The sequence below is a fragment of the Hemicordylus capensis genome, chromosome 4 (genome assembly GCF_027244095.1).
Source record: "Hemicordylus capensis ecotype Gifberg chromosome 4, rHemCap1.1.pri, whole genome shotgun sequence".
Lineage (NCBI taxonomy): Eukaryota > Metazoa > Chordata > Lepidosauria > Squamata > Cordylidae > Hemicordylus > Hemicordylus capensis.
In genome coordinates this window covers 114188500-114212144 of record NC_069660.1, presented here as the reverse complement: position 1 = coordinate 114212144, position 23645 = coordinate 114188500, and the positions used below count along the sequence as shown (strand labels likewise).

At 43.4% G+C, this 23645-nt stretch overlaps 2 long non-coding RNA genes across 3 annotated transcripts in view; one reads left to right on the top strand and one right to left on the bottom strand.

Annotated features, from left to right (window-relative positions):
• Positions 1 to 23645, top strand: part of LOC128325387 (uncharacterized) — a 39188-nt gene that overhangs the window by 12176 nt on the left and 3367 nt on the right. For both annotated transcript variants that reach the window (XR_008307415.1, XR_008307414.1), the window contains exon 3: positions 13147 to 13299. This is a non-coding gene — a long non-coding RNA (uncharacterized LOC128325387). The remainder of the gene's footprint in view (positions 1 to 13146; positions 13300 to 23645) is intronic.
• On the bottom strand, positions 876 to 11670 carry LOC128325390 (uncharacterized). Its single transcript, XR_008307418.1, has 3 exons — positions 11582 to 11670; positions 11420 to 11454; positions 876 to 929 (listed from the first exon to the last, which is right to left on the bottom strand). It is a non-coding gene; the product is annotated as an uncharacterized LOC128325390 (long non-coding RNA).

Below are 23645 nucleotides of genomic sequence, written 5' to 3'. Positions count from 1 at the left end.
TTGTTTGTTGTGCCTACTTTTACATTTTACTTTGGAGGGGTAAGTCATAGGTTTTTTAAACTGGTTTTGTATTAACTAACATTTTATTTTTGTTTAGCCACTTCAGACACTTTTGAGGTTGAAAGCAGGGGTGTGCGTGAACCATTCAGTGTAGAACTGGTTTACATTGAACCGGGCTAGTTTGGTGGTTTGATCACAAACGGAACCAGGGCAAAGTTCAGTCCATGATCGAACTGGACCAAGCCTGGTTCAATGTGAACTTGTTCTGCATTGAGAGGGAGCAGGAGAGTGGTGAGAAAAGTTGTTTAAGTGTCTTACCTGGCTCACTGCTGTTCTCCACCACTCACCCCACCGCCACCCCCACCACGAGCAGAGGCCATAACCATGCCTCTGCCATGCAGGTGGCCTGTGTTTAAAGAGTGATCAAGCTGATGGGGGTGGCAAGTGGCGGCAAGCTGGGTAAGCAACTTAAACAACCTTTCTCACTGCTCCCCTTCATATTCCCCTTCACAAGTATTACCACCCAAACCGCTGAACCAGTTCAATTGAAAGGACAGACAAGCCAGTCAGTTCGACCAAATGTAGTTGGGTTCAAATTTATTCAAATTAAAACTGAACCACGTTTTTCTGTCCATGCACACTCCTAACTGGAAGGTGGAAATATGGTTGGTTTGTTTGTTTTCAGTCCAAAGGCTGTTTACAGCATACTCTCAACTTGTTCTCCAAATATTGTCCTGTTTTGTGTTAGAGATTGAGGCATTAAGGACTATCCATAATCGTGATCTTGGACAAGTTCAATTCATTTTAGTGAACTTACACAAGAGGTGTTCTCATTTGAGCTCCTAGAGTGCAATCTTGATTCACTGAAGACAGCGGGAACTTTGCTATCAATGTCTAAGGGATCAGGGTTCTAGCATTACTAAGGTGTGCTGAAAATATATCAAGGGTCAATATTACAGTTGAAATTTGAACAAGGTACACATTTTTTTAAAAAAGAACTTACCGGTCTGTGCACGGGCCTCTAGGCAGCATTGCACTGGAAATGCATGACAGCTACATGAAACTCTAATATATTCTGACAGTTTTCCCATTCCATCTCCACAATCTAAAACTCTTGATTTCATTTATTATTCTGCCTATTCAAGATGAATGTTTCTTTTCACAGCATCCCAAAGTTTTCATGTTTATCTGCCTGCATTTCCAGGTTCTTATTTTTGTTTGCAAATTTTAAGGGAGCTAATTAAGTCAATGTTACCATTCTTTTTAAAAAATTAATTAATTATTGTTATTTTTTACAAAACTGAATTTTATCAGAACTTAGAAGTTATAACTGCAGCACAACTCTGTTGTGTAAGTTGGTCCTAGAACTTTCTATAGTCAAGAGCCATGGATTGTATGTATTAGCCAAGGATGGCTAATACATCTTGGCTAATACATCTTGGCTAATACATCTGTAGATAGGCAGATGATTTTGCCAATGTTAAAAATTATCTGACTATGAATAATATATGGTGATGTCCCTCAGCAACAGGTTGTAGGGATGTGCACAAACCAGTTCAGTGGTCCTTTTATAGACCACCGAACCAGTCCAGAGGTCCAGTCCCAGTCAGCATTGTACTTCTGGTACAACGCTGACTGGCTGGGGTTGCAAGGAGGTACGCAGCAGCCCCATGCCAGCGTTTTTGGAGACAGCACCGGTGGTGGAGCGGTGGGAAAGTGGTGCGGGACAGGGAGTGGGCACCCTCTCTGCTCCTTAAAAGTAACCACCCTGCCACCTGGGAGTGCACAAACCTGTTTGTGCACATCCATAACAGGTTTCCCAGACTAGGAAAGGCAGCAGATTTGGATATCTTGATATCAATTAATACCATCAGATTATCCTTTAGTGCAGGACTGCTCAACTTCAGCCCTCTTGCAGCTGTTGGCCTACAACTCCCATAATCCCTGACTATTGTCCACTGTGGCTGGGGATTATGGGAGTTGTAGTCCAAAATCAGCTGGAGGGTCAAAGTTGAGCAGCCCTGCCTAATTTCACTAGCAGCAGGTAACCAGTGTCTAATCATCACATTATTAGATTGAGCCCTGCACCACCTGACACCTCATGTCACTTGATAAGGAATACTATAAGTTATACACCTAATTTTCAGTGGCAAACATTCCAGTGACACGTGTATCCAGAATCATTCATGATACTCACATTTGGTGAACAAACCTTTGTCTGGTGCTCTTTAACTTATTTAGAACTGAACTAGAATTTAGGGTAAGCAGTCAAGTGACCAGATTTGCAGATGACACTGAAATGTTTAGGGTAGTGAAATTAAAAATGGATTGTGAAGAGCTCCCAAAGGATATCTCCAAATTGGTTGAAGGGGAGCCAAAATGGTAAATAAGGTTCAGTGTGAGCAAGTGTAAAGTGATGCATATTGGGACAAAATAACCCAACTTCACATATACACTGATGGGGTCTGAGCTGTCAGTGACTGCCAAGGAGAGAGATCCTGGGATCATGGTGGACAGCTCATTGAAATTGTCAACTCAGTGCACATCAGCTGTAAAAAAAGGCAAAATCCATGCTAGGAATCATTAGGATGGGGATAGAAAATAAAAATGTCCTTATACAAATATATGGTGTGGCCACATTTGGAGTACTGCATACAGTTCTGGTCACCATATCTGAAGAAGGGCATTATAACACTCAAAAAGGTGCAGAAGAGGGCAACCAAGATGATCAGGGGCCTGGAGCACTTTCCGTATGAGGCAAGGCTACAGAATCTGGGACTATTTATGGAAAATGGGCGACCATGGGGAGATATGATAGAGGTGTATAAAATTATGCATGGAGTAGAGAGAGTGGACAGAGAGAAATTTTTCTCCCTCTCTCACAACACTAGAACCAGGAATCATCCCAAGAAACTGATGGCCAGGAAATTTAGGACTAACAAAAGGAAGTACTTTTTCACACAACCCATAATTAATCTATGGAATTCTCTGTCATGGGATGTGGTGCTGGCCACTAGCTTAGATGACTTTAAAAGGGGCTTGGACAAATTCATGGAGGGCAGGTCTATCAGGGGCTACTAGTTTGGTGGCTATAGGCCACCTCCTGCCTCAGAAGCAAGATGCTTATGAATACCAGTTGCAGGGGAGCAACAACAGGAGAGAGGGCATGCCCTCACCTCTTGCCTGCGGCTTCTCAGAGGCTTCTGGTGGGCCATTTTGTGAAACAGGATCCTGGACTAGATAGGCCTTGGGCCTGATCCAGCAGGGCTGTTCTTATGTCCATCTGAGCCCATTTTTCAGCCATGACTGACAGTGGGCCTCAACCGCTCTGTATTGCAGCAGAATGTTTTCTTAGTCTTGTTTTGAGATACTTAGAGATATTTGGGGTCGACCCTCTTATACCATACAATTATACAGTTTATACCATACAAAGGCTATTCATACGACTGGGTGGGCAGTGGGGGGGGGGGGAGGCAGGATCCAACTCACCTTCCCCCCAGACAATCAAGAAGATGCTTTGAGGAGCATGACCCTCCAGATGATCTGGAGGCTGGGACAATGTGCCCTGACCTTGGGATATCCCACAATGCACCACACAACGAGCACAGTGCTTTGGGAGATAACCCTGAGAAATTGGCAGCCTGGGCACCTGGCTCTGTGTCTTCTTGGGCTGCCTGCAGCCTGAGCAAACACACGATCCTAGCCATAGGGTTAAGGGTGTACTACCTCCCTTAACCCTGGCTAGCAGCTAGATTTAAAAGTAGGGATAGGCACTTAAGCAGCACAGGTATCCTGGTACTGCACACAAGCAGCCTAATCCAGGCTGGGCTGCCCTCGCCTGGGTTGGTCTGCTCATGAGAACAGGCTCACAGTCCCCACCGCCAATATATCAGTTATACTTTAATGCCATCAACTCTTCATACACATAACAAATGACCTATCTTGGTGGGAGGGGTGCATTAAAAAAGCATTTCCTCTAGAGAGGAAAGCAAAATTTCCCAGCATGAAGAAATACCAGAATCTTGGATCTGGAGCCTCCTGAATCTGGGTGTGTGTTTGTGTGTGTGTGTGTGTGTGTGTGTGTGTGTGTGTGTGTGTGTGTACATACATCCACACAATAAGCAATGTGTGTGGGGTGTAGACACACACACACACACACACACACACACGATAAGCATAGAACTAAACTTTTTTTCTTTTTTAGATAAAAGCTTCTTTAGATAAAAGAAGCTTATTGAAGTTTATATTAACTTGTATTCAATAATATTGAAAAAGAAGAATAGCTATGGAATCAATAAAAATGCTTACACAAGGTTTTTTAAAAGTTCATAATGTGTTAAATATGGTTGCCAAGGGATACAAGGGATCCAGACTACCTGGGAATTATGAAAAATAATTGTTAAAACTATTACAGAAAAATAATGGCAGGGAGGAAATAGAGCAGAAAGGATGGTCACAGTGACCTGAAAGAAGTATAAGGTTTATTTTAATGAATGCTAAGCTTGCTTTAATATAAAGGTTATTTGATTGCATTAGGATATGATAATCTGTAGTACGTCAGTAGAACTTATTCTGAAAATAGTTTTATTATTATTTTGATCCAAAATAGTTACACTTAGTTTTGACCCCAGCTGTCCATCTGTACCTGCCTACAAGGAGCACTAAGAAGCTAACTTTGTTCTTCCCTTCCTTTTTGTTTCTGTGCCATTTGGAAAGAGAGAAACAAAGTCTCTCATAGTTTTTACAGGGAGCAGTGACACAGCTGGATTAGGGATCTGTAAAACTAAGGTGGAATAAGTTATATAAATCAACATAACATGGCTGTGTTATACCAGTGGATTCAGAACAATAAAAAATAGGGAAACACAAACTTCAAACATTTTGGCCACATTCAGACTTAATGGCTAACTGCAGTTAATCATGGTTGAGGTTGTAACTCCATTAAGCCCGAATGTGTGAAACTGTGGGCCAAAAGCTACCTCCAGTTAGCCTTGCCAATCTCCAATTTGAACCTTTGGTTATTTCTAAGATTCGCCACAAAAACTGCTGTTTTGCCACTGAAGCGTTATGTCCAGCTGCTGGCACAGCTATAACCACGGTTTTGTGCTAATTTTCAAAACTCAGTCAAAGAAGCAGGGGCGCAGGCCAGCCCAAGGACATGGCTGTTCCATGTTTTTGGTGTGTCTCACTGGCAGCCTCTCGGAAAACCAGCCCCACTCCTCCTATGCAGCTATGGAGTTGCCAGGCTACAGGGATGCCACCATTCCCCAACGCAGACATGTCAGCCTGTCAAGCTGCACAGTCACTTGGGAGCAGCTCTGATTCCCACTCTGTCCCTTGCTCCCCCCCCCCCCGCCCAACCTGGCAAGTGGTAGGGAAAGGGGACGGGATGTCAGGATGTGCACTACGTGCTTTGCTTACTGATAAGAGAGCTACAGTGATGTATGTTCACGAGCACAAACATTGTAGGGGGCAACATAAGCAAGGCATTCCAACACAGCACTGGGAGGGGAGAAAATGGCTGGGGTGGGGAGGGGAGGGGAGGGGGACCCAGAAGCAGACACAAGCAGGGAACTTGGAGCATCAAAGTTCTTTTTTTTTTCACATATAGGTTGGAGAAGGGGGCCACAGCCTAGGGTTCTTCCTCATGAGAAGAACCATCTCTAAGGACTGAAGTAAAATGCACAAGATGGTACTCTAATTGTACTAGATAGTACTCTTGATCCATGCTGTAACATTAGACCATTATCTCACAACCACTCTCTCACTAGGGTAGCAGCCTAAGGGTACTCAATACTGAGCCAGGATGCTCCATGCAGGAAAGCCATGGGGATGGGTACTTGGGTGAGTGCTGTCCTGGTCTTGGCATCTGCCAACAGGCTGCTGTCAAACCCTACACCCTGCCAACCTTCATGCCCATGTGGGGATGTGCGCCCCTGCCCATGGCCCTGAAGGGCAAGTACAGTGTCCTGGGGCAGCTGGAAACTGAGGCTCTCCTCTCCCAGGATTCTGCATACAGTGCAACACTGGACTGAGCCCAGGAGCTTTGAAGGGCCATGCTTGACTCCTGTAGCTATACCCCGCTAGTCCTGCTAGTCTTGGAAGATTCTTTCAAGACCCACTGGAAACAGGACATCAACAATAAATTAAGAAGGTTGGGTTTTTCATTTCCGGTGATAAGACGGATAGGCCTTGAGAAGGCCTCAGTTGCCATAAACCAATGTATAATGGACATTGCCAAACAGGAGGATGTTAGCAAAATAAGATCTGGGGTTTTTATGGGAGCCCAAATTGGTAGACGGCTTCCGCCTAGATACCTGATAAAGTTATCTTTTGCTGATCATCGTAGAGCAATGACTGCGGCCAGACTCAATGCCCTTCATTCTGCCGTCCTGGAAGGGCGATTCTGGAAAATCCCCTATCTCCAGAGATTGTGCCCGTGTCAAGCGGGAGAGGTTGAATCTACTGAACACGTTTTGCTGAATTGTTGTTTTTACGAGGATCTAAGAGAAGAATTAATTCCTCTCCTTCTAAGAGATCATAGATCGACCTCAGGACAGAAGAGAGTGGAGCTTTTACTTGCAGACTCGGATGATTTCATCTCGGCAAGAGTTGCCAAGTTTTTTTGCATTGCAAGTAAACTTTGCATAAGATATGTAGAGAGGGTAGACGTGGGCATAGCACATTAGGAGGGTGAACAGATTTTACCTATTTGAAACTTTCCTATGTATGATACTGTAGCTTTTATTGTATTGTCCCTATTGTAGTTTCGTTTGATACTACTGATGTGATGAGATGTATAGTTCTCTGTGTGGTTTTGTTGCAATGAGAGGCCGTTGGCTGTAATAAAGTTGTTGTTGTTGTTGACCCCTGTATCTATACCATCCATGCAAGTGGGTATGCCCTGGCAAAGGATAGCCAACATAAGTAGGGCATCCCCTCTCTGGCTGGGGAGCAAATATGGTGGGGGGCTCCTGTCAGGGTTTGAGGGGCTGCCACAAGCAGGGATTCTGGAGCTGCCAAGTTCTATCTTTCTCACTGAAAGGTTGGGGAAGAGGCCCAAACCCTTCTCCTTTCAGGCGTTCTTGCTCCCCCAGCTTACTCATGATCAAGGCCAGTCACCAGGGTCATTCTTGAGTCGACTGAAATCCTTCTTCAAGGATACAGCCACCCAACCCAGGGCTCACTGGCCAGGCATGAGAGTGAAAGGCCACAGAGACACCCTCAGACAGCTCATGAGAAGGGCCATCAGAGGGGAGGGGAGAGAATTGCCCGGGCAAATCTGAAATGATGCCAAGCAGAAAAACATCCCCTTCTCCCACTAATACCTTTATTTAGAACTTCAACTCCATGTCTCCAGATAATATTAATTAGTAGTGCTCCCCTTATCCGCTGTAACTGGGGTAGATGTAGAAATCTCCTATCTAAACTCTCTAAAACTGACCATGTGTTGACAATGACCATGTCAACTGCTAAAAGTGTGGTGAAGATAATGGCAAAAGTGTGCCAAAGACAAAAGCTCCATCCTTGCAAGCAGCCAGGAAACTAATTGTGTTCAAGGCTTGCGTGTAGCATTGGGCAGGCAGAGGGTAAAGCAATTTTCACTTTTCTCTCTTCCCCACAGAAGCCCATTTTGCATCCAGGAATATGTCCATGATGGCCATCCAAAGTAGGCTTTTGCAGGGAGGAGAGGAAGAGAAAATCCCGTCCAGTGCTGCGCAAGAAGCCTTGCGTGCAATTAATTTCCTTGCTGCTTCGAAAAATAGAGACCATGTTCCAAACTTTTAAGCCTGTGTGGCTTGTCAGCCAACATATGGGATCAGTGTTCCAGGGGCGTAGTTATAATTGAGCGAAAGGGTTCAAAGAACACAGGCCCCCAGCTCCTGAGGGCCCTCCAGCTCTACCCCTCCCTATTTTCTGCATTATCTCCCTCACTCTGGGGGGCCGCCAGAGAGAGTGCTGAACACGGGCCCACTCTCCCCTAGCTACGCCTCTGCAGTGTTCCCTCTAATTTTTTTTCATCAGTGAGCGGAATGAGTTTTCTTCTAGGCAGCAGTATCAAGGCAGTGTGTGCACATGTGCCTTATTATATGGCACTATAATACCAGGCACATACACACACATGCACGTACACACATACAGACACCATAAATATGGAAAGAAAGAAGTGTATGTTACAATTCTACTATTTAATTCAAAATAAAACAAAACAATAAAAGTAAATAAATAACTCCCTGTTATCTAAGTTTTATTTGTTTAAATCTGAATTCATCCTTGCTTCTTGCTCTTATCCTGTAAAGACAGTAGGCTTTGGGGACAGGGAATCTTAAAAAAAATCTTTCCAATGTCAACCACTTTCAGAACATTTTATTGGAAAGTGGTATATAATAATCCCACAACCAAAAGTGCATACGGATACTGAAAATATGAAAATATTTTAAATATTCAATATTTTGCATGAAAGGCACATTAAAACCAAATATAGCAATTAAAATATTAACCCAAACAGTCAAATATGCAGCAGGATGGCGCTAAAACCAGCAGAAAGCAACACCATATCCTCCTTGATATGTGTATTGAGTAGAGATGTGCACAGAACTGGCTCCCTTCAAGCCGATGGTGAGGCGGGGTGGCTTTAAGGACAGAGGAGGGTGCACTCCCCCGCCCCACCATGCTTTCCCCTCCAGCACTCTGTGTAGAAATAGTTTGGTGGGGTAGCAGCATATGTCGTGCAGTCACTTCCGGTCATGAAAACAACGGGGCAGCAAGGAGGTACGCTGCCACCCCACTGAACTGTTTCTACACAGAGCTCCAGAGGGGAAAGTGCGATGGAGGGAGCTAAGAGCACCGTCCCCCATCCTTAAAGCCACCCCCGCATTCAAACCGGTTTGAATGCGAGGGTTCCAAACCTGTTCAGCATTCTAAGAAAAGAACAGGTTCGTGCACATCCCTAGTATCGAGTGCTACCTCAGATCAAGCAGTAAAAAAAAATGTAACCTGTTCTAGAATCACTGTTGAAGGATTGCACATAATTGCAAATATTTAAAAAAAAATTTAAAAAAAATATGTATTTATTTAACATATTTGTATACTGCCCAATGAGTATAGAACAAACCAAGAAGTTCAAAACAATTAAAACATATAAACAGTTCATAATACCCATAAAACTACCAAATAGCTAAAAAGCTTGGCTGAAGAAGAGATGTGTCTCTAGTTGTTTCCTAAAAGCCAACAGGGATAGAGATAAAAATAGAAAATAGAAAAATAAAACAAAAGTATTGTGGGGGAGGGGAGGGAAGTTAGATGGGGGTGGTGTGGGGGTATTTTCCTTACGTGTTGTTACTTTTTTTTTTTTAATGAACTAATTCAGGTTAGTCAACCTATGGTTTGACATTATGTGTGAAAGAGGCCTGTACCTGCTTCATTTAAAAAAGCAAACCTTGGTACAAGCCCCTCAAATGTATGGATGTGCAGAATGGTTCACGGTCAGAATGTTCTGATGGTGAACTGGGCTGTTTTGAATGTTCTGCGATTGGAACAGGATGCCCTTCAAGTGAACAACGTGTTCAGAGCTTGGAATGGAATGACCCCATCCCGACTTGGAACACTAAAAACATACCAAGTGCCATTTTGGACTCCAAAATTGTGCTCTTCTGGCCTCTGTGCACAAACAGCAGGCATTTGTGGGGTCAGCACCACCACACAAATGTCTGTTGTGCATGAGCAGAAGCCTGTGTATTGCCTGTGCACATATGTAACCACATTGACTAGAAATTTAGGCTTCTTCCACAGGTAGGTTTTTCTGCCCAGATTTAGGGCATGTGTCTTTTTCTTTCATACAAAAGAAGGCTTTTTAATTTCTTATATTTCAACATTACATTTATGATATGACATGTATATGGCATATACAAACATGATTTCATATCACAATATTTAACTGGTGAGGTTTTTTAAATCTAGGAATTGGTGAGGTTCTGACCTAGATTTAAGTACTGTTTGGGTGTTGTAAAAACTGGGAATCTATACTCATGTGCCATTTCCCTGAGAGTATACCCTGAAGCTCCACTCCTGAGTTATTGTGCTCAGAAGCCCTGCCCCTGTTGTTGATGGTTACACATTTGTTTTTGTAACCATGGGCAACAGGGGAAGGACTTCAGAGTGTGCTTCCAGGACACAGGACACAATACAACAGCCCCAGTGTTTACAAAAACAAGCTTTGTCATTCGGTATCTATTTATCATAGTAACACGTGCCATGCTAAGAACTGTTTACAGTATAATCCTCTCTGGTCAGAAGTGAGCTGCATTTTGATTAATCGGGCTCACTCCCTGATAAATTGCCTTTTAAAGGGGTGATTCTCTTATATTTTACATTTTTAAAATATCCCGCTCTTCCTCCAAGGAGCCCAGAGCGGTGTACTACATACTTACATTTCTCCTCACAACAACCCTGTGAAGTAGGTTAGGCTGAGAGAGAAGTGACTGGCCAAGAATCACCCAGTAAGTATAATGGCTGAATGGGAATTTGAACTTGGGTCTCCCCGGTCCTAGTCCAGCACTCTAACCACTACACCATGCTGGCTCTGTCATATGTAATGGGGGAGAGCAACTGGCCCTACCCAACCACAGCACAGCATCCATCCAGTGGCTGTTGTTGGTGTCTACCTTGTTTCTTTTTAGATTATGAACCCTTTGGGGACAGAGAAGAATCTATATATTTATTTATCCTAGGCGTACCTGTTGCTAATTCCATGTGTGGCAGCTCTCGCGAGAGTTCACAAGTAGCCATTGATTAGCGATGGGGACAGGGAGAAAATAGGGATGCCAGCCACCAGCGGGCGCCCGGGCGGTAGAGGCGGCGGCGGGCCAGCCCAGCTGCCAGGAATTGGCTGGCTGGTGGACAGATGGGAGGAGATGGCGGGCCGAATTTCCAGCCGGCCCACCAACTAGCCAGAAACCGCGGACTGGCGGGGGGGGGGTGGAGAAGCGGGGTGGGAAGGAAGAAGCAGGCCGGCTGGGCCAGCAGAGGCGCAGATGCCTTATGCCTGGCCCAGCTAGCCTTATTTATTTATTTTAGTTTTCTATGTAAGCCATTTTGAGAACTTCTGTTGAAAAGTGGAATATAAATATTAGGAGGAGGATTGTAGCCATAATTAGCGGAGACAGCAACTCTGCCTGTTCAACCCCAGCACAGTTTTTTTTTTTCCTAATGGCTGTTGCTGGTGTCTACCTTATGCTGCTGTTGTTGTTGTTAGATTTCGAGTCTTTTTGTGAAAGGGAACCAACTAACTTACTTCCTTTTCTGTGTAAACCACTTTGTGAATGTTCTTGTTGAAATGCAGTTTATTAATATTAATAATAATAATAACAATATTATTATTATTATTTATTGGTATTTGTAATCTCCTAGCATTTCTCACCTCTAATACTGCTAGCTTCACACTGTTATTTTTATCTGAAAAAGAAAAAGGAATTACTTTTTGTATGTGAAACTATGATGACACTATTCTTTCGAAAAAAGTCATAGATTTTATAGGGAAGGATGTTTCATTGTTAAATGATTTCATAGCAGAAAAGGATACCTCTGTTCTTCTTCTGTTAGCTTTTCTTATTAAATTTCCTCAAGCCTACTGTCTATATCAGTAACCTGAACTGTGAGAGGTTATTGACAATAGAATTTCTGTTACATTTGAAATTTAAAAATTCTTAACTGATTGAGTGGAAAAGGCTTATGTTCTTATGATGTACTTTAGATAGCAGCTTCTTTAGGAGGTATTGATTTCTCAGACAAAACTTATACTAAGCGGGTTCAAACTATGAATAGCACCATTTTCTTAATTGAAAAATGCATTTTTAAAATATAATATTTTAAGAACAGGAAAGATTTTTGATAAAGAACAGATAATATGACAAAACTATTTCTGGAATGTATTATTTCAGTTTGCAGATGAAGGCTCATATGACTGAGTGTTCTCTATTTACATTTTTGTTAATAAGCCCTATTCAGGCATTAAAATGCAAAGTGCTATTCACAATAACAGGGCCAAAAGCAGCTACTGTTGGGATTTTCCATAGACATGGTCTCAGTTATTTGTAGGGGGCATGCTTCTCTATTTGCATGCATCAGTGCACAGGCTTGTGAGGTGAAGTCACAGTGTTTGCTCTTCACTTGTTGCTTTGAATTCAAACTGACAGGTTCTCCCTTTCTCAGCATAAGAGACTGTTAGTCTGTTTATTGTTTTCTAAGCCTATGTTTAGTTAGTGATAAATATCAAACCCTTGTTTCTCAGTTAAAATTGGCTTCTTGTTCCATTACATATAGAGGATAAATAATTACTCTGCAAAGGTAGCAAGTCCCACCTGGGTGCAGTGGTGTAACGAGCTCTGAAGGGGCCTATGTGCAAGAATTGAACTTTGGTCCCCTGCAGATCATTTCCTCATAGGGATCAGTGGGAAACAAAAAGGTTATTAACTCCAGAGTGGCTGGGCATAAACCTAGAACTCCCAGGATAAGACTAGTATAAAACACATACATGTTTGTAGTGTAGATAGGTGCCCACCACAGTGCTGAAGGATGACACCTTGCCCCCACCTCTGCAGCTGGCAATTATGACATCACTTGTGCTTTTCCTATTATGATGCACTCATTTTCTCCCTGTTGGTGGCTAAAGCTCAAAGGCCAGACTCAGTGGTGTGAATGATGCAGAAGATGAAACAGCATCTCATGGGGCTGCTTGCTTCTCCTCGTTTTCCAGTAATAGATGGGATAATCATGACAAAGCACTTGTGCACTTCTTAAATATACGAATGAGCATTAAGCTGTCGGGTAAGAAGTATCTGTCTGTTCTAGAACAGGAATTTGTAGTAATGGATGGAGGCAGTTGGAAACCAAACAATCCAACAAATGAGGCAATTATTTCAGCATCTCCAAATACCCAGTTCTTTTACTTCCTTTCTTTGGCTCTGTAGAAAACTTTGCCAAAGCTTAATTCTAGAGAGAGTAGGGGAAAGAATTCTACATTGCCTGGAGAAATATATTCAGCGTGGAAACAGAGCAATTTGAATAGGAAACTTCAGACAAATGGACAACAATAAAACAACCTTCATTTGGGGAATCATCTGGAAAAGCTTTTTTTTTTTTTTAAAGGAAAAAAAGAATAGTTTCCACCAAGTCTAAGAAAATAAACTCATAACAAAAGTTTTGACACATGGAATGACACATGGCAAGGAACATATCTTGTTGCACTGCTTCAGAAAAATGGAAGCATCATGTTTCAGATATTAACATCACAACACAAAGGTAAGTGCTTTATTGCTAAGGAAAGCAGCCATTTGGTTTCTTGCCTTCAGAATGAGAGGCAACACCATCACTAGGAGCATAGCTGGGGGAGATGAGGCCCGTGTTCTCCCTTCACCTCGGCGGCCCCTCAAAGTGAGGGAGATAATGGAGAATATAGGGAGGGGTGGAGCTGGGGGTGGGGCTCAGAAGCTGGGAGACCCAGATTCTTTGAACCCAGCTGCTCAATTATAGTGACACCCCTGACTATCACAATGCGTATTATTAGCAGGAAATGGCTTTGCTTGAAAATGCATGTTTTTCAATCATTTTAAGAAAGCAAAACCCTCATAACAAAAAGTGATCATAACCAGAAAATGGTTGCAGCAGATGAGTGTAAAAAAGTGTGCTTTAGTCCCCAGCAGCCATAACACTCTGTGCACGGAGGTAACAATATGACAACACCCTTTAGAGCAGTCAACTTTTCCCAGTAAGCACCAGGGCAAGGACAGTGTTGTTACTTCTAGCATTCAGAGCAAGCTGATGAGAAAGAAAACAGAGCTTTTAAACTTTGGGAACAACCTTTTGAAGAAAGAAAAGAGCCCCCTGCTGTGCAGCCCTCAGATAAGGCCCCCACCCCACCCCACCCCACCCCACACTGATCCAATCTGATATGATAAAAGGCATATCTGTCATCCTTGCATCAGATCCAGTTGGACTGTACCCTATCAAACTGTTTAATTGTTTTTATCCTATGAAATGGTTTTAATTTTTTATTCCATAAAATTGTTTTAATTGTTTTTAAATGTTTTATATTTGTTGTTTTGAATTGTGTACACTACCTAGAGATACACACCAGGTGGTACAGAAACATGATACATAAATAAATACTAATAAATATGTACAGGAAGGAACTGCAGATATATGCTACAGCTGTTCATTTTATATTAGTAGGTTCCTTTCAAACGACACTGTACTGTGAACAGAGAAGAGCAAAATACTTCTAAAAAGTATTGTAAATACAAAATACTATTTTAAAATACATCTTAAAATACAATGCCTTAAAAAAAGAAACCAATTTTTTTTAAAAAGAACCCCATTTCCTTTAAGCAATACAGGTTTTTCAAAGATTAAGTCACAAAGGTTGTGCTTTCTGAGGCTGAATCATCCCAGCAAAGGAAAATAACTATTCTACAGGACCACTTGATGTTAGACTTGTATCATATCTAAAAAAGTAGCCATCGGACAATGGGATACCGATCCATGATACTAATGTGCTTGGATTTGTCCTGCAAAAACTGGAGTATTTGCAGCTTTTCTAACACTCACTCAGATCAATAATTCCAAAACCACATAATATCCTGTTTGTTTTTGGTATATGTTTCTCCATTCTCTCCATCCTCCATGGGCATCTGCAGGGTTTTTTCTGGGGGTGGGGGCAAAATATACAGAAAGTATGTCAACAGAAATAAAAACACAACAGGACGTATCCAATGTTAATCCAGTAGACCCATTGAAATAATTGATAGTCATGATGAAGGCTGCAATCCAATAGCTGTGGTTTAGTCATATGAGCAGCAAGTTGTATTTATGATGAAACAATCATAAGGTCAAAGCATATCATGATTTGAGAACAATTCCTTTTACCTCAATTAATCCTGTCTCCCTTCTCTCTATTAAATTATTGAAGCACAGAGAGAGCAATGGGGATTGTGTGTTGGAGAAGTCAGAAGGATTCCCCTAAAGTCAAGGAGGCGGGTCTCACAATCAGTGAGACCCACTTTGTAAAGGTGAGTGGGGAGAGCTTAACCCGCTCTCCCCACACACAAGCAGACAGTCTGCTCTGGATGGCCAAAACGGTCGCCCACAGGACTGCCGGCTCTGTAACGGAGCCGTCAGGTGCTGGGGGGACCCAGAAGCTCCAGCATGCCCTGCGTGAGTGCGCAGGGCATGCTGGAGAGACCCCTGGAGCCGGGAGGCACCCTCCCCTCTGGGGGTCTACTTGTAGCTGCAGTGCAGAGCTGCACCGCAGCAACTCATGATCAGGAAGCCCAGGTTAGCAGAGTGCTTGCTCTGCTAAGCTGGGCTTAGGGGAAGGCTACATAAGCGGGTGACCTGCTTTGACTCAACCAGGCTTGGCTGCGAGCCCGGTGAGTCCCACGATCGGTGGAAAGCGGGCTAAGCACCCTTAGCCCACTTTCCACTGATCGTCAGAATAACTCCAAGGTGTTACTCAGTAAGAAAGCTAAAGAAAGCTTCTAGTACCCCTGCTAACAGAGCAAAGAAGCACCTTTTTAAAGTGGTGATTCTCTTTATTTAGCAGAGGGAGAGCAACTGGCCCTGTCCATCCCCAGCACAGCATTCCTCCACTGGCTATTGGTGGTTTTATATTTCTTTTTTTAGATTGTGAGCCTTTGGTGGACAGGGAGCCATTTTATTTTATATTTATTTTATTACTTATTTATTTAAAATATTTATACCTCACCCCTCCAGTGCAATACTGCTCGGGGCAGCTTACAACAATAACATAGGCACAGGTACAACTAATAATTTTTTTTTTTAAGTCAGATTAAAAACAATTATTAGATTCAAATTAAAACTGAAAATTATAAAAAGCTGAAGAAGCTAAAGAACCTACCAGATAGAACAAAATAAAGACATTAAAAAGCCTCCTTAAAAAGGTGTGTTTTAAGATGTTTTTTAAAAACACTGAGAGAGGGAGCATGGTGAAGCTCTTCATGGAGGGCGTTCCAAAGCCGAGGGGCCACAACTGAAAGGGCCCTGTCTCTAGTCCCCGCCAACCAGATCTATGTTAGTGGCGGAGTCATGAGTAGGGCCTGAGATGATGATCAGAGGATCCTGGCAGATTCATATGGGCGAATGTGGTCCAACAGGTACCCCGGCCCCAGCCGTGTAGGGCTTTAAAGGTCAATACCAGCACCTTGAATCTAGCCCGGAAGTGGATCGGTAGCCAATGAAGTTGACACAGGATGGGTGTAAAACTTGTGAAGCGACTTGTACCCACGAGCATCCTTGCAGCAACATTCTGAACCAGCTGAAGCTTCCAAACAATCTTCAAGGGCAGCCCCACATAGAGTGCATTGCAGTAGTCCAATCTGGATGTTACCAACACATGAGTGACTGAGGTCAGGTCTGACTTCTCCAAGTAGGGTCGCAGTTGGCATACCAGCTGTAGTTGGTAAAAGGTACTTCTGATATCTAATCTATCTATCTAAACGACTTTGGAAACTTCTGTTTAAAAGCGGTATATAAATATTTGTCATATTCGTAGTTTATATACAAATCAAAAGTATTTATTTGTATATACTCCTAAAAATCAGGAAATGAAGAACATCCTAACTGCCCAATAAGACGATGAGGCGGGTCTCACGATCAATGGGACCCGCCTCCAGAGGATTTGTGGGCTAAGATTTGTGGGCTAAGCCCATTCTCCCTGCAGACAAGCAGCAAGCCTTGCCTGCGTGGCCACTGCAGCTGCCCACACGACTGCTGGCTCTGTCACAGAGCCTGCAGGGGCTTGGGAGTTCGGGGGCTGCATGGCCCCCGGTAGTTCCAGCAAGCACGCAGGGCATGCTGGAGAGACCCCCAAGCCGGGAGGCTGCTTTTTAGCATCCCGGTTGAGGGTCTACTCATGAGTTGCTGCAGCTCAGAACCATGCCACAGCAACACACTGTCCAAAAGCCAAAGTTATCAGAGCGCTCACTCCGCTAACTTCGGCTACGGGGAGGGGGAATTAGTGGAGTTTGCTGCCGGGAGCCATGCACCTCCTGTGGCAGCACGCAATCCACTAAAAGTGGGCTAGGCTCCCTTAGCCCGCTTTTAGTGGATCGTGAGAATCTCCTCAATGTAGTGTAGTAATTAGATTGTTGGATGACAACTTGAAGACCCAGGTTGAAGCCCTCATTCAGTCATGTAGCCCTCACTCAGTCAGTTCACTAAGTGATTTTGGCCACTCACTCTTTATCAGCCTAGCCTACCTCAAAGGATTGTTGTGAGGATAACATGGGGGAAAACAAACTTGGGATTCTGTATCTGGAGTCATCTGCTCCTGTGAGGTAGTCTCTGAGGTCATTCACACAATCGAAAACTGTGTTCTACCTGGGTTTGGGAACTGTGCGTACTCCCAATTTTTGATTGTGTGGAAGCAAGGTTAGAGGAAAACCTGGGTAGCTTTTTCTCCTACCTTGCTTCCACACAATCACTTCTACCCAGGTTTTCCTCTAACCTTGCTTCCACACAATCAAAAATTGGGAGTACACACAGTTCCCAAACCCAGGTAGAACACAGTTTTCAATTGTGTGAATGACCTCATTGAGCCGGGTCTCACGATCATTGAGACCAGGTTTCTTGGGGTGAGCGGGAAGGGAGCCCTGGGTGGCCAGATTGGCCACCCACACGATTGCCGGCTCCGAGACGGAGCCGGTGGGGCTGGGGAGCTCGGGGGCCATGCGGCCCCCACAAGCCCCAGTATGCCCTGCACAAGTGCGCAGGGCATTCTGGGGAGACCCCCAAGCCTGGAGGTGGCTTTTTGCCTTCCAGCCGAGGGGCTACTCACAATTATAAAAAGCAGGTTTGCGGAGCGCTCGCTCCACAAACCTGCTTTTTACCAGGGGTTCCAGAGTCGGTTAGCCGCTCCAGAACCACCGGGCTTGGCTGCAATTTTTGCTGATCGTCAGAATAGCCCCATAGTGTTTTAAATTAAAAAAACACTTGAGCAAATGTATTTTAGATACAAAATTAAAAAATACTTTCCTGAAAAGTATTTTAGATACAAAATACAAAAGTATTTTAAATACTTGTATTTTAGATACTGCCCATCTCTGACTGTGAACCATTTTTGAACCATACACAGAAGTTTCAGTGATGGTTTGTCAAGTGTCATGGTGCTTCTCTCTGGTGGAGAGTAGGAGGAACCAAAAACAGCAGTGGCAATGCATTAGGCTTGATCACATCACTGCTAACTGGGTAGGACAAGTTGGTAGGTCCAGTTTCAGACCCAGTTTCAGAAGCTGTGCATGCTCCCTTTTTGGTCATGTGTGAGTAAAAATCAAGGTAAGAGTCAAAGAGCATGATCATCTGCTAAGTTACCCCTGCTAACTGGGCAAAGAGGCACCTTTTAATGTGGTGATTCTCTTTATTTAGAAGCGGGGGAGTAACTGGCCCTATCCACCCCCAGCACAGTACTCCCAGTGACTGTTGATGGTGTCTATCTTGTTTCCTTTTAGAATGTGAGCCCTTTGGGGACAGGGAGCCATCTTATTTATTTATTATTTATCTGTGTAAACTGCTCTGAGCTATTTTTGGAAGGGCGGCATAGAAATCGAAATAATAATAAGAAATAATGATGATGATGGTGATGATGATGATGTCAGCTGGGTAGGACTAGCCCTACCCAAATTCCATTTCCAGCTTCTCAAGGAGGCAGGTGGAAAGACCATCCTACCCAGCTGACACTTAGCAGACACTCACCAGCCCCCTACCTTGATTTTTACTCACACATGATTGAAAATTCGGAGTATGCACAGCTCCTAAATCTGGGTAGGACACTTATCATATGAGCAAACATAATACCTTTTTTGATGCTCCATAGTAAATAAGAATCAGGAATATATTTAAAAGAAAGGAAATATTAGTATTTGCATTATGCAAAGACACATGAAAATGGACAAGTTATAGGGAGAGATAGAAGTGCAGCAATGTTGTGCATTTTCACAGCTGCTCAATCCTCCAATATATATGCCCAATGAAAGCATCTCAGAAGATTCTGCTAGCTTGCTAGAAAGAATTAATATCTTTGTCATCCAAATGGAGCTCTTACCATAATTCCATGTTCCCAGTATGGAACGGGGGGGAAAATCTTGAAATTTTACTTTGTATTCCACAGAGACAGGAAACAGGGTGAATTATATCCATTCCAAGAGCCTGTGCAAGTTTCTGAAGATGGCTGTCAACAGAATATGTTTTATGGTCCACTTTATCATCTATGACTGGAACTATTACCTTATATGAATTTTGGATGCATAGCAGAACCCTGCTCTCTTGTAATATATTTTTTTAACTTCAAAGATGTGCAGATGAGTGTGAAACCTAAATATTCAGTCCTGACAAGCAACCTCCTCCCCCCAACGGTGTTAAGTAAATTGCACTCTTCAACTATTTCAGGGGCAGATCGTTAGTAATTTTTTAGCTTGTCACCAAAAGCTTTATGAAACTATAGTCCCTGTTTTCGAACATTTGAGTTTTGATGAGTAAAACTGGATATTTTACTCATTTGAGCTCAAAATATACCTAGTTTATGCTGTTTCCTAACTGTGCACTGTTAGCCCATCCAGTTTGAAGCAATACCCATGCAGAAATTAGATTTCACACATATAAGGCCACCTCGCCCTGAATATGAAACAGTGTAAATAAACAAGTGCTGTGTAAGCACTTCTTGTGCCCAATCCATGAGCCAGCACTGTGCATCTGTGGCTCCAGCTAGACACTCAACTGCTGTGGATATTCAAGAGCAGAATTATTTCCCCCTGCCCACTATGCAATAGGGATGCGCAACAGGTTAGATATAGATCAGGTTTGACTGTCTGATGGTCATAACCCAGACCACACAGAGGCCCATTGGGCATGTGTGCCGGCCTCCAAAATGGTCGCCGCAATGGAGGGCAGACCTGAAAACTGCACGAACTGGGTGATTTGTACATACAGGTGAAACTCGGAAAATTAGAATATCGTGCAAAAGTCCATTAATGTCAGTAATGCAAATTAAAAGGTGAAAACTGATATATGAGACAGACGCATTACATGCAAAGCGAGATAAGTCAAGCCTTAATTTGTTATAATTGTGATGATCATGGCGTACAGCTCATGAAAACCCCAAATCCACAATCTCAGAAAATTAGAATATTACATGGAACCAAGAAGACAAGGATTGTAGAATAGAACACTATCGGAACTCTGAAAAGTATACGGTGTACTGTGCTTAATTGGCCAGCAAACCCGCCTGGCCTGACCCCATAGAGAATCTATGGGGCATTGCCAAGAGAAGGATGAGAGACATGAGACCAAACCATGCAGAAGAGCTGAAGGCCGCTAATGAAGCATCCTGGTCTTCCATAATACCTCATCAGTGCCACAGGCTGAAAGCATCCATGCCACGCCGCATTGAGGCAGTAATTGCTGCCAAAGGGGCCCAAACCAAGTACTGAATACATATGCATGCTTATACTTTTCAGAGGTCCGATATTGTTCTATTCTACAATCCTTGTCTTCTGGGTTCCATGTAATATTCTAATTTTCTGGGATTGTGGATTTGGGGTTTTCATGAGCTGTACGCCATGATCATCACAATTATAACAAATTAAGGCTTGACTTATCTTGCTTTGCATGTAATGCGTCTGTCTCATATATCAGTTTCACCTTTTAATTTGCATTACTGAAATTAATGGACTTTTGCACGATATTCTAATTTTCCGAGTTTCACCTGTAAATGGTGTCTGGGTGGGGAGGGGAACTTCTGGAGCCCCCCCCCAGCACACACACAGCTGAATCTAAGCCCCCGGACTGGGTGGCAGTAAGTAGAATTTAATTTTTTAAGTTAAAAAAAAACAGTTTGCAAACCATCCCGAACTGAAACAGGGAGGTACGCACAGGTGGTGCCAAAACCGAACGCCTAGTCTGGCTTGAGTCTGGTTTGGACTCAAACTGAATTGGGCAACCAGTTTTGTGCACAACCCTACTATGCAATCAGTGGGGATTATCTGTCAGAGACATATTGAGAGCTAGCAGTTAGCAAGTGAGATTAGGAGTAGGAGACTAAATTCGCACTCAGTCATGAAACTTACTTCGTGACCTTCAGCCAGTCATTGAACAGCATCCAGATTAATTCTGACTCATGTAATGTTTCACACACACAATCATTTTCCCCAACGCTCCCTGCCCTATGCTGCTCCAAGGTCCCCTAAAAATATAGGGAAACCTCGTTATCTGCAGATTCCTTATCCACAGATTTGTGTATCCACAGTTGGGTAAAAGACACCTGACCTCGGCATACACAAAAAAGACCCCGAAAGACCCCACGTTGACCTTGCATATGAATGCGGAGGTCATTTCCAGCTGCCATTTTGTTTCTTGGAGCCACAAAATGGCTCCCATTTTAAAAATAAAACAAAAAAAACCTGGCAATTTGGGGGCATTCCAAGGGAATAGCAAAGCATGGTTAGGAGTTTCCCCCCACAGTCCCCCCCAAAAAAAATTTGGCCAGAATTTTACATTTTCCTACATTTTCCCAGCAACCGGGAATCTTCTACGATGACAACTACGACAACAAATATGTATATACAACAACAAAAATTATCTATATACCACTTTTCAACAAACCTTTCCAAAGTGGTTTACATAGAGAAATAACAAACAAGATGGCTCCCTGTCCCCAATGGGCTCATAATCTAAAAAGAAACATAAGACACACACCAGCAACACTCACTGGAGGGATACTGTGCTGGGGTTGGATAGGGCCAGTTGCTCTCCCCCTGCTAAATATAAGATAATCACTAGGGATGTGCAAAACGTTTCGGGCACAGAACGATCTGTGCCCGAAACAGCGAATTTCGGGTGATTCGGGGCCAAACCGAATCACCCATGAAAAGATCCGAGAAATTGCGGGCACGAGCCAAATCACCCAAATTTCGGGCCCGAAAATTCGGGTGATTTGGACCTCCATTTTTTTGCCTTCTTCCCCCCCCCCCCCCGTTTTGAGCTATGACGTCTATTTGAATTTCCCGCCTTTTTGCATCCCATTGACTTCAATGCAAAAAGGTTGGATGTGACATCTGCTCGAATTTCGGGTGCCAGGGGCAAAATAGTGGGGTGGGGTGGTAGTTCCTAATGAGTGGCGGTTACCACCCCAATTGCAGACGGATTGGGCAAAGGGCTGATTTTTGGTGAATTTCTGATGTTCTAGTTTCTTTGGGGCAGATAGGGGCATAACGTGGGATCTGTGCCAAAAGGGTGGGGTGGGGTGGTAGTGCCTAATGGTTGGAGGCTACCACCCCAATTGCAGAGTGATTGGGCAGAGGGCTGATTTTTGGTGAATTTCTGAAATTTACGCGTCTTTAGGGTTTTCCCCGTGAAGGGTATATTGCTTCACGTCGGGGGGAAAGGGGTGTCCTAGAGTGGGGTAGGGTTGGTGGTAGTGCCGGGTTGGGGCAAGGAAGCTACCTGAATTTTTTCAAAGGATTTGGGCAGAGGGCTGATTTTTGGTTAATTGTTGAAGTTTTCGCGTCTTTAAGGTTTTTCCTCATAATAAGTTATAATGGAGCTTTCATCAGCCCCATAAGTGCACTTAGGGGGTGCTGGGGTGGCCCAGAGCAAGTGGTGGTGTAGTGCACATAGGGTGCCAACCACCCCCATGGGTTTCTAACCCATGGGGTACAGGGTTCTGTTGTTTCAGAGGTTTTCTGAGTGTGGATTCTATGATAGCAAATGAGATTTTCAGTGAGACACCATGAATCCACTCTAATTTGCTATCATAGAATCCACACTCAGAAAACCTCAGAACGGGGGTGATTCGGTTCGGATCCCAAACCGAATCGCCGAAAACCCGAATTGCACACCCCTAATAATCCCCACTTTTAAAAGGTGTCTCTTTGCTCAGTTAGCAGAGGTAACTAACCTAACCCCCAATTCCCCATTGAAATAAAACCTCGATATTTACGAGGCATATTTCTGTACAACTGTGGAAGAGAACCCCTGCAAATAATGAAGTCCTCCTGTATATCCCTGATGCCTCCTTCTAATATGGGGGTGGTATTAGTTTGGATGCTGCCCATTATCTCTCAGCCTAATCTGCCTGAAATGATGGTTATGAGAATAAAACATTGGGGGAAAGGAGAAAATTTTGTACACTGCCCTGACTCCATGGATGAAGAGTGAGATAAAAATCTCATCAATTATGAGTAGCATTCAGACTAATCTTGTGCTAGCAAAAATGCTGTTGCACTAGCATCAGGATGTAGCATGAAATTCACCTCTGTTTTGTGCTAGTGTTACATTTTGCACAACTTATTGCACAAGTGTGTGTATACATATATACATACATACCTTCAAAGTGGAAACTGCTTGTGTAACTTGTCAGACAAACCTCTAAACAGTACATGCAAATGGGGAATTCCTCTTCTACTAGTCATTTTGCAAAAAGTGCTTCTGTTGATGCCACTGTGGATGCTCCCCAGTAGTAATCATATATGCATAACCCCAGTGGTTTCCTGCATACACAGTTGGATTAGGACCTCTGTGGTTTTAGCCTTTTTCATGAAGGATCAGTCTTTGTACAGATGTTTTAAAGTTATATAGGC